Below are 18,072 nucleotides of genomic sequence, written 5' to 3' on the forward strand. Positions count from 1 at the left end.
AATCTGGGTTCCCATGCCCCTGCCGAGTTAGTTTAAACCCCCCCCAAGAGCACTAGCAAACCTCCCCCCAAGGATACTGGTTCCCCTCAGGTTCAGGTGTAGACCATCCTGTTTATAGAGGTCCCACCGTCCCCAGAAAGAACCCCAGTTATCCAAAAACTGGAACCCCTCCCTCCTGCACCATCCCTGGAGCCACGCATTTAATTGTTCTCTCTCCCTATTCCTCGAATCTCTATCACGTGGCACGGGTAACAAACCAGAGACAACAACTCTGTTTGTTCTAACTCCAAGCTTCCAACCTAGCTCCCTGAAAGCCTGTCTAACATCCTCAGCACTCCTCCTACCTATGTCGTTGGTGCCAATGTGGACCACGACTTCGGGTTGCTCCCCCTCCCCCTCCAGGACCCGGAAAACACGATCAGAGACATCACGTACCCTTGCACCTGGGAGGCAACATACCAAACGTGAGTCTCTCTCGTTCCCACAAAACCGCCTATCTGTGCCACGAACTATCGAGTCCCCAATTACTACTGCTCTGCTCTTCTTCACCCTTCCCTTCTGAGTAACGGGGACAGGCTCCGTGCCAGAGACCTGAGCCCCGTTACTTACCCCTCAGGATTTACCTCAGGATAAATCTCTGCTGTATCCTGAATTACTCAAAAAAATCTCCTGCCATTGATATTGCACTGTCTTTCCATCTGGGCCCGTCTCCCAGTCAATTCTACCCAGCTCCTCCCTCATGTCCCTGTAATTGTCTTTATTCAGCTGTAATACCGTTACTACTAATTCTACCTTCTCCATCTGAAATTGCAGAGTAAGTTCAATTATATTATGATCACTGCCTGCTAAGAATTCCTTCACCTTAAGCTCCTTCATCTAGTTCGCCTGTACAAGCTGCTCCAAAAAGCCATCTCAATGACATTCCATAAATTCCTTTCCTTGCGAACCACTACCAACCTGAATTCCCAGTCCACCTGCATAATGAAATCCCACATGATCATTGTAACTTTGACTTTCCTACAGAACTTTCTAGTTCCTGGTGTATCTTGCACCCCAGCTCCCTATACATAATTCTAACTGCATTTTTTCACCTTTGTAATTCCTCAATTCTACCGACACAGATTCTACACGATCTGACCTTACTTCATTTCTTATTATTGCTTATTGATTCAATTCCATTCTTAATAATGAAACAACTCTCTTTCTCTCCCCACCTGCCTATCTTTTCGACAGGATCAATATCCTTGAAGATTCAGCTGCTAATCCTAATCCTCTTGCAGTGATATCACTGTAATGCCCATGTGGTATCTGCCAATTTGTGAATGAGTCACAAGCGTATTTACCTTATTCCTTATGCTGCATGCATTTCGATATGATAGTTTAGTCCTGTATTACCCGTCGCTCTTTTCACTGTCATTTGTTTGTCCTACCGTTGGTACTTAGACGGACCCTGACTACTGTATCATTCCACGCCCAATCCAAGTTCTTCTGCAGCCCCGATGATATATCCCAAACCCAAGCACCAGGTAGGCAACACATCATTCATGACTCTCAATCCCAATCACAGAGAACAGTAGCTATGTCTCTAACTCCAATTATCCCATCATTGGGCGGCACGGTGACTCAACACTGCTGCTTCAAAGTGCTAGGGACTCCGGTTCAATACCAATCTCTGGACCCTGTGTATGTGGACTTTGTAAATTCTTCCCGTATCTGCATTGGGAACATTCACTCTTTCGTCTCTCCACAGTATGTCTTTGTTTGCTTTGGATTTCTACCATCTACAGTATTTTTGCTTTGGTCCGACAGAGAAATCTAGCAAACGTGACAGGTTTTTGTAAAAGCAGCCGTGCATCGCGGGTTCCCTGGTTGTTTAGGAATCTTGCCCGGCCCCTTCCGTGTGTGCAGTGTCCCTGGATACCCATTCCATCCCCTTCAGCCCCTCAGTCCATCGTCACTACATGCAGCCTTTTCTTGTGCCACCCCTAGGACTCCCCACACCCCATTGCCTGGTATTGGACACTTCCTTCGCAGGACTGTGCACCTAACGACATTGGGCACTTTCTGACCCACTGGGGATGCAGGGTAAAGATCCTGCCATTGAAAGGAACAGAATAAATAAAGTCCAATTGAATAGCAAAGCAGAGTAAACAAGCTGCATAACATCCATCTGCTCTGGCATTTTCTAGTTTTCTGTTTATCCTCGTCCATCTGCAAATATATGGTTCATATGTATACCTTGGTAAAAACAATGACTGCAGATGCTGAAAACCAGATTCTGGATTAGTGCTGCTGGAAGAGTACAGCAGTTCAGTGGTGTTCTTCCAGCACCACTAATCCATATGTATACCTTGTCAAACAGATTTAGTAGCGGGTATAGACATCAGATCCTCTGGGCATTGAACTGATTCAGTGGACTCCACTTTCCTGAGGTCACATTTAAGTTTTTATTATCAAGTCTATCCACTTTAAAGAAAAGGCCTTGCTAGAGTTCTGTTGAAAGGATATTTGAATTTTGGAGACACTAGAATATGTCACGTGCGAGTGAGGTTAGGGGTAGGAAGGTAGCACAGTTAAATACATGGCCAAACAGCTGGCAGGGGAGGCAGCACTTTTGATATGTGGATCATTGGGATTCCCGAGTCGGTAGGACCGAAACAAGAAGGACAGGATGGACCTGAACTGACAGCACATCCGATATGCGGAGAGGGGTAGAGCAGGAAAGACAGTGGAACAGCAATGGCAGGAGATTTCAAGATTAATTCACGAGACACTGCAGAGATTCATGCTGAGGAATAGAAGCATGGTCCCGGGAGGATAAGGCAACCACGGCTGACGAGGGAAGGCAGGGTTTGCATGCAAGCAAAAGAGCAAGCATATAATGTGGGGAAGGGCAGTGGGAAACTAGAGAATTGGAAAACTTATAAAGACCAATCGAGGGCAAATTAAATAAGGAGGGATAAGATTAAATATAGGGGTAAGCGAACCGGCAATATAAAGGAGACTGTAAGAGGTTCTTTAGATATATAAAGTGCAAAAGAGAGGTAAAAGTAATATTGGAAACTGGAAAATGATGCTGGAGATACAGTAGTGGGAGACAAAGAAATGAATGAGGAACATTGCATCAGTCTTCATGGTGGAAGACATGAATAATTTCAGAAAAGGTGAAGAGAGTGAGAGGACAGAGCTGAGTATGGTGGCCATCATCAAGAATAACATGTTAGAAAACTGAATGGCCTGAATGTGGATAAATCACCTTGACCAGATGGACTACATTCCAGCCTTTACGGGAGATAGTTGAAGAGGTAGTGCAAGTATAAGTAGTAATCTTTCAGGAATGACTAAATTCAGGAAAGGGGCAAGAGGCTGGAAATTGCTAATGTGACACTCCGTTTAATAAGGGAGTTAAACAGAAAATGGAAAATTACAGACTGATTAGCCTTACCTTAGTCGTGGGTAACAACCTGGAATCCATCGTGAAGGATGGGATTTCTGAAGACTTTGAGGTCTTTGGTAAAATAGAATAGAGTCAGCATGGTTTCATCAAGGGGAGGTCAGGCCTGACAAACCTGTTAGAATACATTGAGGGAGTAACGAGCAGATTAGACCAAGAAGAACAATAGATGTTATCCGCTTGCTCCTCAAGAATCTTTTGACAGGAAGCTATTGAGAAATATAAGGGCCCATGGTGTTAGAAGCAAGGTGCGAACATGCATAGTAGCATGGTTGTCTGACAGAAAGCAGAGAGTTGGCATAAAATAGTCCTTCTCAGATTGCAGCCAGGGACAAGTGGTGTTCCACAAGACTCAATGTTGGGACCACAACTTTTCCCTTTATGCATTAATGATTTACATGAAGGAACTGAGGGGATTCTGGCTAAGCTTTCAAACAGTGCAAAGATAGATAGAGGGACAGGTAGCATTGAAGAGATGGTTCGGCTGCAGGAGGGTGCTCTAGCGCATCTCCTCAACTTCCCGCACCTCTGCCCTTGATCTCCACCCTTCTAACTACAACAAGGAGAGAACCCCTCTCGCCTTCCATCCCACCAACCATAGGATACAACGCATAATCATCCGCCATTTCCGCCACCAACAGTCAGACCCCACCACCAGAGGTATAATTCCCTCCCCACCCTTATCAGCAGAGAGCATTCCCTTCACAACTCCCTCGCGAGGTTCACGCCCCCACCCCCACCCAGCCACCTTCCACTCCTGACACCTTCTTTGCCACTACAAGTGGTATGAAACCGATGTCAACACTCTCTCCTCATCTCCATCCAAGGCCCCAAAGGATCCTTCCACATCAGGCAAAGAACATCCTGTGCATCCAAACACCACACCTATTCTGTCCATTGCACCGGATCTCCTCTACATTGGAGAGACAGGGCATCAACTTGAAGAACAGTTCAGGAAACACACTCGGACACACACACCCAACAACCCCACTTCCCTATCCTTGAATACTTCAACTCTCCCTCCCACTACAACAAGGACATGCAAGTTTTTGGCCTTCTCCATGGCCAATTTATAGCCAGCAGTCGTCTGGAGAAAGAACCCATCATCTTCCACCGAGGGACCCTCCAACCACACGGTATCAAAGGCAATTTCGCCAATTTCCTCATCTCCCCTCCCACCACCTTATCCCAGATCTAACCCTCTAGTTCAGTACCGCCCTCTTGAACTGTCCAACCTGTCCATCTTCCTACCCATGTATCCACTCCATCTTCCACTCTGACCTTTCGCTGTCACCTTTCACCTTCATCTAGCTATCACTGTCCAAACTACCTTCCTCCCAGCCCCAGCCCCGCCCATTTATCTCTCAGCCCCCTTCCGCCCAACCCCCTAGTTCCTGATGAAGACTATATGCTTGAAACATCGAATCTCCGGCTCCTCGGATGTCGCCTGACTTGCTGTGCTTTTCTCACATCACACTTTTTGACTCTGATCTCCAGCATCTGCTGTCTTCGCTTTCTCCTACGGAAGGATTTGTACAGGTTAGGGGAGTGAGCAAAGATGTGGCAGATGGAGTACAAAGTGGGCAAGTGTGATATCATGCACGTTGCCAGGAAGAATAGAAGCATGGACTTTTTTCTAAATAGCGAGCAGGTTCAGAAGTCAAAAGTGCAAAAAGCCTATGGAGTTCCAGTCCAGGAGTCTCGAAAGGTAATATTGCAGGTTGTCAATAGTTAGGAAGGCAAATACAATGATGGCATTTATTTCAAGAGGGCTTTAAGATAAAAGCAGGGATGTACTTCTGAGGCTGTATAAGGCTTTGGTCAGGCCACATTTGGATTATTGTGCACAGTTTTGGGTCCCATATCTCAGGAAGGATGTACTGGCCCTGGAGCGTTTTCCAAGGAGACTCACGAGAATGGTCCCAGGAATGAAAAGCTTAACATATGAAGAACATCTGAGGGCTTTGGGTCTATATATGATAGAGTTCAGAAGATGTTAGGAGGTCTACTCGAAACTTACAGGATACTGAATGGCCTGGACAAAGTGGATTTTGGGAAGGTATTACCAATGGTAGAAGAGACTAGGACCCGAGGGGACAGAGTAAAGAGAAGACCTTTCAGAACAGAGATACGGACGAACCTCTTCAGCCATAGAGTGGTGAATCTATGGAATTCACCGCCACAGAAGGCTGTCGAAGCCAGGTCATTGAGTATATTTAAGAGTGAGACAGATAGGTTCTTGATTGTAAAGGGGATCAAGGGTTACAGGTAGAAAGTTGGAGAATGTGGTTGAGAAGCTTAACAGCCATCATTGAATGGCGAAGCAGGCTCAATTGGCCTAATGGCCAAATTTCTCCTCCAATGTCTTGTGGTTGTATGGTTAATATTGGCTCTCCTCATTCCTCATTGGAGTTGTATCCCGGAATTTGATCTTCATATGATTTATGAAGAATAAAATTTCAATACTGATTGCTGGAAATATGATATCCCCTCCCTCCAGTCTCAGCAGCCATGTCCCCAATATCATAATCACACTGCAATCGAAATCCAGTGAAATTTACTTCATCATAGTTCATTGACATCGATAACATGAACAGCATGACCCTGACCTGCCCTCTCTGATCCTCGAATAACCCTCTGAATTGTGTGTCACATCATATTCTCTGTTAACATATCCATGCTATTTGTCTGTTATCACTCATGTTGTTGTATGCACATTTTCCTGTCAGATTATGGACTAGAAAACTTCTCTCCATATTTTACTGACATTATAATCACTGATTACAGACTATATGTTTCGATTTATAAACGGAGAAACTTTTTAAAGTTCTGACAATCCTTTGACATTACTCGCATATCTAAGGCAGATTGAATGATTACATACAATCAATCTACCATCTCAAATATTTCTTCCCTCTGTTCACCCCCCCAACACACACACGTATATCCCATGCCAAATGTGTAGCTTTAAACGTTTTTTTAATTTTAATAAAATCAATATTAAATTGAAAGTGGTTAACTGAAGCTATTTGTTCAGTGACTGTGATTAATGTCAATCTCCGTGGATCCTAATTATCACAATGGAGAGTTTTCATTGTTGAAAGATAAATGGGCTCTGTTCAATGTGCTATCCCATAGTATGAGTAGGAGCATCACTGACAGCACTAACAGGGATCAGCAGCTCGAAAAAGAGAGAGACGGGGAGGAGAGCTCAGAATCTGAGAACATTGGACTGGAATGTTCCAACAATGGACAGGAGCTTATCATCGGGTCTTTACTGGCTTTTTCAGACTTGGATATCATTAGCATGGCGGATCCAGGATATCCTTTGGATTATTCAAGGTGGTTACTATCCCATCCTCGCTATAGTTGGTATTCCTGGTAAGTCATTATATTTAATAGGAGAAAGTGAGGACTGCAGATGCTGGAGATCAGAGCTGAAAAATGTGTTGCTGGAAAAGCGCAAGTTCCTGAAGAAGGGCTTATGCCCGAAAAGTCGGTTCTCCTGCTCCTTGGATGCTGCCTGACCTGCTGCGCTTTTCCAGCAACACATCTTTCAGCTTTCAAGTCATTATATTGTCTGCTAAACCGGGTTGACCTGAATTTCTGCTCATGATATATAAATTTTGGAAAGTGCAAGTCAATGCCTTCAGTTCCAAACAAAAATTCCTTTCCTTCTATATTATAACTATCAAACTACTATTTATAAATTACTCACTGATATGCGAGAAGGAAACAGACTGTTCTCAAACTCCATAATCCATTTTGTCCTTCACAGATTTACAACTCCATGTCCTCCCCACTCTCCAATCCTGTCCAATACCACCATCATGATATCCCAGTCTCTTCCTCAGTCTCAGTGCAATATCTGAATAAACCAGTTGTGCCTTTGTTCAATCCGAATGCAATAGTTTCACGTTCCTTCTAACCACATGTCCGTCACTAAATAATTATTCTTGAGAATGTTTAACTTGTTATCTGCACGTATGGGAAGACAGTTTATGGTGGGCAAGCCATTGACTGATAATCTAGAGCCACAGAATAATGGTCTGTTGATATCTCATGAAGGAAATTGGGGTGTTTAAAAGCAACCATTATCATTTGTTATTAAAACCAATCTGCTTGCCTCAAGACCTTTAGGGAAGTCAATGTGTCATGCTTCCTTTGTCATGTATCGGTGTGACTTCTGTGATGAACACGTGGGTGTACTGTCCCATTGAGAGAATTAAAAGCCATCAATAACTATCTGACAGCACCAAGTGTTCTGAAAAATGGATATAATGTAACATTTGGTCGAACAACCCGATTAGCTCATTATCTTGAAACAAAAACAAATTCAGCAAAACATTTTAAATTATACCCCAAAATACCCACCTCCAACCAAGTATGAATTTATTATATTGACATTCTTAAAAGCCAATGATACAATCCCCAATAGTTTGGCGGTACAAGACCATGGAAAATTGAACAGTTGAGAGGAGAACTGCCAAGCTACCAGCATGCAAAGACTGCCTGAAATATAGCTCTCCTATTGGTACCTTTATTGATTAGTAACTGGTGAAGCAGAGTCCCCAAGAAGAAAAGAAGACAGGAATATGGAGAAGAACTGAAACCTTCTTGATTTTGAGATAAGAAGTTTTGTAAAAGGGGAAGGTAAAAGACAGGTTAGAGGAAGAAGTTGTAAATAGTCGTTCGTTTATTATTCTCTGTTATACTTTAAGAAATAAAGTTGATAATTTTTATTTTAAATAGATTTGGACTCGAGAATTATGACAGATTACTGCATGGGATAAATCTTTTCTCTGTTGCTGGTTTTAATTACGCAGGAAGATGTATCCTGTGTTGTACCACTACAAACCCACAGCTATGCGTTTTATTGTTCACGGTACTGTGGAACAGCTGAACTACCCACTCAGTTCAAGATCTGCATAACATGCTGCCCTGACCAGGGCTGCATACATCCTGTGAGAGAAGAACAGAAGTAAAGATAGCTCCCTTTCTCTGCCTGTTTTCTGTATTGCTACATCTCATTTCCATTCAGGTACGTGATCATCCCCTATTTTAAGTGTATTCAATCTCGTTGAAATTCTCCATGAGAGTGATGCACAGCTCCATGGGCAATTCTGGTGCTCTCTTTATTAATGCTGACGTACAGATGTAAGGGACTTATAAATCCCATGTCAGTCGTAGTTCATAGAGAAGGAATGGCTTTTTGTGGCACAGGAAAGAAATGGCAATGTCTAAGTGAGAGAAAAGATGCTTTGTGATCATCCAGGAGAGTGCTGTTTAGGCAGTATTTGGGGTACTGTGGAAAGACTTTCTCCCAAGTTTCACCAGACTAATCCCTGGGATGATGGTACCATGAGCAGTAAGTGAAGCTCAGTGAGAGAATAAGAGGTGATTGCATTGAACCTTAAGGGGAATGGACAATCACTCATGATGTTATAAACAGACACTGATATGTTGATAAGTTCCATGGTTTTTTTTCACTCAGATTACATGATTCTCGATAATTTAAGAGCCTCTGAGAACTTTCCACCTAACCACCCCCACTCCCTATTTCGACTGAGAAAGAGAGGAGAAAGAGAGGAGAGAGAGGGGGGTGGGGGGTGTTCAGGCTTTTGAATAAACTCTCCCAACATTAAAACAGTTCAATTGGTGCGCGATCCTGCAATGAACGTCATGTTATCCATAATCCCGACAGCAACAACAATACCGTCATTATAAAAATGTTAATTCTTTCCAGCAGTGTAGAGAGAAAGAAAGCCTTTTTATGCTATAGGAAAGAAACGGAGATGTCTCAAAGGAAAAAGAGTTATTGTGATCATTGCTGAGAGTGTTGTTGAGGCAGCATTTGGGATGTTGTGGACAGACTTTCTCTCCTTTATAAGGAATGATCGCCTTGCCACAGAGAGAGTGCAAATGGGTTTCACCAGACTAATCCCTGGGATGGTGGTGCCATGAGGAGAGAATGATGCTTAATCTCCGGCGTTGTGAAAGAATGAGAGGCGATTGCATTGAACCTTGGGGAGAGGGACAGTCATTCACGATGTTCTAAATAGGCACTGATACGGTGAAAAGTTCCATGGCTTCTTCTTTACTTGGGTTACATGACTGTCAATAGTTTAAGAGCATCTGAGAATATTCCTCTCACTCCACACCAATCCCCATTTCGCATGAGAGAGACAGCAGAACAGTCTTTGAATAAACCCTCCCCACATTAATACAGTGCATTCGGTGTGTGCTCCTGCACTGCAAGTCTCGTTATCCCCAATCCCTACAGCAGCCACAATACGTTCATGCTAAAACAGTTAACTTTTCCCACCAGATTCTGACCCCCATGGAGAACATGGATGTGTCTTCTCGGAGATGGAAGTTGCCTCCTTGGGACTTGGCACAAATCATTTGGCTTCCCTCCTCACTGCCAGCAAACCGTGTTAAAGTAGCACACTTTCTACAAATAATGGAACCATGATTAACATCATGGTCTCCTCTATCAATGCAGTCTCTGTTTCATTAGTTTGTCGTGTTGGAATATCAATGACCCCCGCTTGTTCCTGTATAACTGTCTCGTGGGGATGAATAGCCTCCTCCTGGTCTCATGGAACCGGTTAAAGTGTCTGATTGGGCTCTGCCTGTTCCTGTTTAACAGCTCGATGCACTGAACAGACCACTCTTCTTCCTGTGTAACAGGCAGGAGTATTGAATGTGCTGTCACTTTTCCCGTGTGCAACCACCTTGAAATGCTGAATGAGCTCCTCTTTTAACTGTGGAAATGGGCAGTGTCTGGCATACTGTTACATAAATGTTACCGACACTTTAACAGCACAAACCGGAATGCTGTCAGGGTCTTGCTGCACATGAACACGGAATGGTTCAGGAGCTGATGGGGGACAAAATGTTCTGAACATTGTGTGATCTTCAGTCATCAACCCACTTCCGAAAAGACATTGATGGAGCAACTGAAAGATGTTTGTGTTGAGGAGGCTAACGTGAGGATCGCCTGCAGAGATGTCCCTGGACTGAGAGGATTGTTGGCGACTGACCCCAAGCCTTATTGTGTTCTGAAAGACCCCGTTTAGTGGGAAAGTTGGACCTGATTCCCATTCAGCTATAATATATAGGTGGTCGCAATGTCATCCTCAGTCAAATACTGCATTGGTATCATAGCCATTCACTCTTTCCTGAGACCCTGTGTTCGCCTCTTGTTCACATCAATAGGTGACAATGTATGTGTAGGGAGTGTTTTCCTCGCACAGAAGGTAATCACTGTTAGAAATTATCTGGGCTAGAGATCTAGGGGAGCTACATTACTGAAAGCATTTAAGGAGGAGGTAGATGGATTTTTGACCTGTCAGAGAGCTAAGGGGTGAAGAATTGGGCATTAAAGAGGAGTTACTGTCAACAGTAGATCAGCCATGATGGTATACAATGGCTTGATCATCCGAATGACCTGATTCTGTTCCTTTTTTCCTCATATTCAGTAATTGCAAAGTTAATATTTGTAATTTTCCTGAATGTTCGTTTATTGAACTTTGCAATCAGAGAGAGTAAAGTATTTTGTGAGTCATCTCTGGTTGAAGTATGGGGACTTTATTCACATTGAATCTGGGTCTATAATATGACCAACAAATGAATCACAAGTTGCAGAGAGGAAACACTCTGTAATGAGACCAGAGGCGTCTTTTGAACCAAATAACATTTTCCAATCTACACCAAACCATGTGTGACAGTCTTGAGGACTGGATGAGATCCTGTGTTACTGTTGACCAGGTATCTGGGACAAGTGACCTCCATCTGCTCCTTGCAGGAGTTGTGAGGGGTTGAATAGAACATAGCAAACACAGGACTGAGCAGCAGGAGTGGGCCATTAGGTACTTTATCACCGCTCTATGTACTTTTGGTCTCAGCAGCACGTTTCTGTCTGTATGCCATTTTACAACTGTGAATAAATACAAACACCCAGAAACCACAATCTGGGGAAGGGAATTTCCACTTGAACAGCCCTTTGAGAATTTCTCATTTGTGTTCCAACAAATGTTGGAGGGTCACTAAGTCCTTTTCCAGTCCCAATCTTCCACTGGTTACACCAATCATAAATGCAACCAGTTTAGTGATGTGGCCAATGATATAGATCTCAGAGTAGGTTATTTTCGAGAAAAATGTGAGACACAGAAAGTTGAACTCATAACAAATGGTAAAATGACAGAGTGCCCCAATGTTATTCTACCTTTGAAGTTACTCTGCTCACACAAGCTACTGCTAGTGGGATTTATTTCTGGAACAGTTGGGTTTGGCTCATTTCCCTTCGTTTCAGGCAATGGAGAGATTCCAATGAATCCTCCCCAGGAATACTTCACAAGTGGTAAAGATAACTCAGGGATTTTCTGGTCTCACACTTTGCTATCGGGCGGAGCAAAGTGAGAGAGAGGGATCAATCAGCTGCTGCTTCTCAGTCAGGGAACATTTTTCTCCCTTTCTGTGTTGGAACAAACAATTATGTCAACTGAACACCAAACTGGACCATGTGCGATCTCCTGGAACATTCTCTGGAAACCCTGATTATGGATTATATGCAGGTGCGTCATTGCTCTTGTTGTACACAATTCCTTCCAATCCCAAAAATGTCCTCACTTTATAATTTGATGACATGCTTATATGTGTCTGTGTAATTTGTAAATATTGGTAGGTGTCTTCAAAGTATGTGTGATAATATCGATGTATATTTTCCTTAAAATTTATTGTCTAGCTATAGTCTCCTTGACAGGAGATAATATGCATCCAGCTGATACACTTTTCAGAAAGTCATGGATGGTTCAATACTATTTCGCAGCTCAGATCAAAACTGATAATCCCCCACAACAAAAGACCTGCATTCCAGGAATGAGTAAAGGGAAACCTCTTTGAAAATCTTCGAAAAGAATTATATCTTTTTATTTTAGTTTAGGGGATCAAACCTGCATACAGTGTATTCGGTGTGGTCTCAGAAATGCCCTGTACAGATGCAGTAAAACATTCCTGCAATTAAACCTGATGCTTTTTTTTTGCCAAAAACAGCATTATTCCACTTACCTTCCAAATTAATTGCTACATCTGACTTCATATGATTCGTGTCGCAAGAAAATGGAAACCTCCTGTTTCACAGAGTTCTACAATCTCTCTCCATTGTAATTGTTTACCATTGTTTCATCTTTCATGCCAAAATAAATTACTTACCTTATGGTATTTCTGCTGAAGGCTTGCTCACTAACCTTCCCTGCCTGCATCACGTTGCAGACTCACTACCTCCATTTGACAACACATTGAATGGCCATCTTGGTGTACGAGCTAATTGAGCTCCAAGCTATTCCCTCCCCTTCCTCCAGATCTTTGATAAAGATTATTGATCATTGATGACCCCACTGTGATGTCTGAGGCACTCCATCAGTTACAGCTTTGCAGCCTTAAAATAAACATTTGTCTCTATTCTCTATTCCCTGTTGGCGACAGCTTCCCTGTTCCTGTGTAGCAGCTCAGGTGGGTTGAAAGGCCTCCTCCTAGACTTCGTAGTGTACTGAACGAGCTGAATTACTTCATTCTATATTCCTGTGTAATTCCTTAGAGGGGCAGAATGGTCTCCTCCTGTCTCATTGTAACGATCCTGTCTGACTTAATGGAGTGGTCCCTAACTCTGTAACAGCCTCGAGGGGTGGATTGAGGGAACAACACGTGGGATAGGGGCAGAAGTTGCCCATCCGGCTGCACCATTCAGAATGCTCATGGCTGATCCGAGTGTGCCTTACCATCCATTTCCTTTCTGTTCCCAATAAACACTGACTCTTCTGTCCAGGAAAAATCTCACACTGGACTATCTTCTATAACCAAGTCTTCACTGCTGCCTGAGGATGAGGACACCACAGGTAGCACAAGACTAAAGCGAAAGGGACGTCCTTATTTCATTGTGGGACAATTGTTAATTTAAAGCTGTGTTAACTGAACATCAAATCACCACCTCTTTTCAGATAGAAGGACAGAATAATTAGGAATAAAGATAAACCATTCCGGACTCCAAATCTATCCCACATTCCCACTGACCCTTTCCAATCAAATATGTATCACACCCAGTCTCTGCTGCTGTCTCAGGAAGAGAATGCCTGATAGCATAACACTCCAGGAGTTTTAAGGAAATGAGCTGATTGAGGCCTTTCAGCCTATCGAGTCTGAAATTCCGTTCAATAATTTCTTATTAGTACCTCGACCTCATTCTTCTGCCTTCTCACTGGAATCCTTGATCCCCTTACAAATCAAAAGCATATCGATTTGTGTCTTAATGACACTATTGTCTGTGCCTCTGTGTGTCTGTATGTGAGTAAGTGTTTGTGCGTGTATCTGTATGTGTGTGCCTGTGTTTTTGTATGTCTGTATGTGTGTGTGTGTGTGTGTGCCTCTGTTTGTGTTTGTCTGTATGTGTGTGTGTGTGTGTGTATGCGCCTGCGTGTGTGTGTGTCTGTGTGCTTGTTATCTGTGATGTTTCCGTGTCTACATCTGTCTGTCTATGTTTCAGCCTGTGTTGCTATCTGTATTTATGTCTATTTGTATGTGACTGCATATGTCTCTGTGTGTTTATACGTGTGTGTATGCCTACCTCCTTGTAAGTATTGTGTGTGTTCGTCTGTGTACTTCTGTGTCTGCGTCTCTGTGCAGTGAGTATCTGTGGGTTTTTTTTAAGTTGACTGTTGTGGGAGTTGCCAGTGGGTTTAAAGTGAGAATTTTCTTTCACTGAACATTGCTCCTTAACTGGTCAGTAGGACGTGGATATTTCAGGTTCTCCACACGAGGCGTCCTGGTCCTCTCCAGCTCTTTAAGAGTCCTCCCCACATGGCGGGGTGAGGGGAGTGAGGGAACGGATATCGGGCACTCCACTACCCGGCATGGACCTCTCTATTCTATTCCAGGCAGTTTCTCCTTGAATGGGAGAAAGGGATGGAGGGAGAGTGTGAATGGGTGACCCTGCTGTTTGTGCTGGTGTAGGTGGGGAAAGTTGTGAGGTGTCTGGAATGAGTCGACACTTTTGAATCCATATAGTATTATTAGTTGCTGAATTTAATAGTGAGAGTGGTAGTGCCTGAACCTTAATGGAGACAGAGCATGAACCTTGTTCGGAGTTAGGTGCTATAACAGATATACAGTGAGTGTGAGGGAGCAGAGAGTATATGGTAACTCTTCTCCTAACAGAGCGAGAGGATATTGTTGCTTGTCCAGTATTGTGGGACATTTCTTCAGATCATCTCAGCGTCGAGGTGAGCCTCCCTGAATTCTTGTCCAGGTCTATCACTAATAACGACACAGACCTGTCCCTCAGCTTCCACAGAATCGGTTTAGGTACCGCTTACAGATATTAAGGAGAAGCAAATATTGTTGTGTTATATATTGAAACCAAAACGGTAGCAGAAAATCGGAGCATCATATGCTCTGGAAATTAGATAGGCAAGTATTGTGGATACCGCAGTCTTATTGAATGGTTAACAGCGTTAACTAAGTGACTGCTGAAGCTGTGAAAAATAAGTTCCGTAAATGTATATGAGGTGGGTTGAAGAGTATGTTGTGAAGGAAACTAGAGAGCAGGTTATTTCGGATTTGATGTTGTGTGGTCAGAAGGACGAATTATTAACCTTGGGTCTGAAGCAGTTTTAAGGAATAATGGCAGTTATAAGGTGCAGTTTACAAGGTGTCTGCATACAATTTAGAATGCTTGAATATTCCAGTCAAACATCATGGAAGACTGGAGGCTAGAGTGTCAAGATATCTTCAGTAAATTAGGAAAGTACAATATAACATTCAGTGGGAGACAAGCAATGGCTGTTAGAGTCATAGAGGCAGACAGCACGGAGACAGGCCCTTTAGCCCAAACTGGTCCATTGCAACCAAGCTGCCCATCCACGCTAAACACATTTCCCTGCAATTGAGCCCGTTTCCTTCTAATCCTTTACTATCCATGTATTGTTCAAATGCCTTTTAAATATTGTTAATGTATCCACCTCAACCACTTCTCATTCCATATGCGCAACAGCCCTTGTGTTAAAAAGCTGTTCCTCAAGTTCCCTTTAATTTTGTCCCCTCTGGCCTTAAACTGATGCCCTCCAATCTGTGATTGCCCAACCCTGGGAAAAAAAGACTGCGTGCATTCACTCTATCCATGCTTGTCATGATCGTATAAACTTCAATATGATCCTCCCTCAGCCTCATGCACACAAAAGTAAAAAATCCTAGCTTGCCCAACCCCTTTCTGTAACTCAGACCATTGAGACCTTGGCAATATCCTTGTAAATGTTTTCTGCACTCTTTCCAGTTTAATAACATCCTTCCTTTTGCAACGTGAACAAAACTGAACATAACGCTACCAATATGGCCTCACCAGCATCCTGTATAACTGCACCATAACTCTCTAATTTCGATACTCAGTGATATAAACCGATTAAGGCCAGTGTGCCAAAAGCTTTCTTCACTGTCTCCATCTGAATCAACTTTCAGAGAACCATGCACCTGAATTCCAATGTCCCTCTGTTCCACTACACTCCTTAGGACCTAACCATTCACCACGAAACTCCAAACTTGATTTGACTTTCTAAAATGCAAGAACTTACACTGATCAATATTAAAATCCATTTGCCATTTCTCAGCCCACTTCTCCAGCTGATCAAAGTACTGCTGTAATTTCTGAAATTTCTGATAACCTTCCTCACTCTCCATGATGCCGCTTGCTTTAGTGCCGTCTTCAAACTTACAAATCATGCCTGTACATTCTCATGTAAACCATAGATATATGTAATATGTATTGATAATAGCATCAACCCTGAGGCATTCCACTATTCTAAGGGCTCCAGTCTTAGCAGCATGTTTCCAGTATTAATCTCTCCTTCCTACCATCAAGGCAATTTTGTACCTAATTTGCCAGCTCCCCCTCAATTCCATGCGATCTAACCTTCCAGAGCAACGTATCATGTGGAGACTTACCGAAGGCCTTACTGGAATCAACCTAGACTACGTATACCATCCGGACCTCCTCAACGTTGCTGGTCACTTTATCAAAGAACTCAAACAAATTGTGAGTCATGATCTCCCTTGCACAAACTCCCGTGCTGAATTTGATGAAGAGCATTTGCCAGAAACATCGATTTTTCTGCTCCTCGGATGTTGCCTGACCTGCTCTGCTTTTCCAGCACCATTCTAATCTTACTCCGAACCATACCCTGTATTTCCAAATGCATGTATATCCAATCTCTCCAAATCTTCTAAAGTAACCTACCCATTAGATTTTAGGATTACTGGTCTTTAGTTCCCAGGTTTATCTTTGTAGCATTTCTTGAATACGGGCTCAGTAATCGCTACACTCCAGTCGTCCAGGACGGCACTCTTTGGCCAGTGATGATAGAAAAGAGGCAAGCAATGCTCCCGCATTTTTTCTCTATCTTCCTATCCTCCTGCTGTGTTCCTGAATATAACTGGTCAGGACCAGGAGTTTTTAGAAATACTGCAAAGTCTGAAACACACATGTATTTATTTCAGGTGCAAACATCAAAGAGTGAGAAAGTGACTCAGTGATGGTTAACATAACAAATTAGAAAATATGTTAATCGTAGGAAGTGACTTCTGAAGAATTCCATCTATTGTGGAAACCCGAGAATTCTCAGAAATTAAAAAAGGAAGGCCATGAAACTGAAAAGGAAATCAAAAAGAGAGCATACCTGCTAACAAACAGGAACACAAACACTGCAACAATCTGCGATCTACATTTCAAAGGAAACAAAATAAAAGCAAGGTCAAATGTGGAAATTTGTAATCGGGAGAGGAGAGGTCCTTGTGGAGAACAGGGAAATGGCCAAGAAAACAACCAGTTACTTTGCATCTGTCTTCATGGATGAAGATTCAGAAAATCACCCAGTAATACCAAGTGATAATATCGGACTCCTGGAGCTAAAGACAACGTCAATTCATATCAGTAACAAAGTAGTATTTGGACATGTAGCTGGATTAAGCATTGTTAAGTCTGTCGAAACAAATGTACTTCATATCAAAATGCCAGAAATAAATCACCAATAGTAGTATTAATTGCACTGTCGATGACTGTGTTTTATTTTCCTGTGCATTCTGCAGAGACCGGAAACTATTGTGGATAAACTATAGATGAATGGAAGGGATCCAACAGCTACAAAGAGAAAAAGACATAGTGTGGAGAACTGCAGACCAGTTAACTTGACATTTGTAGGGAAACTGTTGGAATCTATTACACAGGGTGACATTTTTGCTATTTAGAAATTAACAGCAACAATGGAGAGAATCCGCATGCATTTCTGATGGAGAAATCATACTTCGGAATTCTTTGATGTTTTTCTTACAGCATAGATAATGCGGAACCAGTAGAAGCGGCGTATATTGGATTTTCGGAAGGGTTTCTATAAGATCTCAGTGAGCTCGTAAATGCAATGAATGTGAAGGGTATTTGGAGGAATATATAAGTGGAAAGTTAAAGTTTGGTTCACCTTCATTTAAGGGAGTCAGAAAATTGATGTAAAGACATGTTGAACCAGTTTCACATCGTGTTGATGGGACTGTAGCTGGAGTATTGTGTACAGTTTTGG

Source organism: Chiloscyllium plagiosum, unplaced genomic scaffold (genome assembly GCF_037043375.1).
Source record: "Chiloscyllium plagiosum isolate Xiang-an unplaced genomic scaffold, Cpla_swu_hap1 HiC_scaffold_8, whole genome shotgun sequence".
NCBI lineage: Eukaryota > Metazoa > Chordata > Chondrichthyes > Orectolobiformes > Hemiscylliidae > Chiloscyllium > Chiloscyllium plagiosum.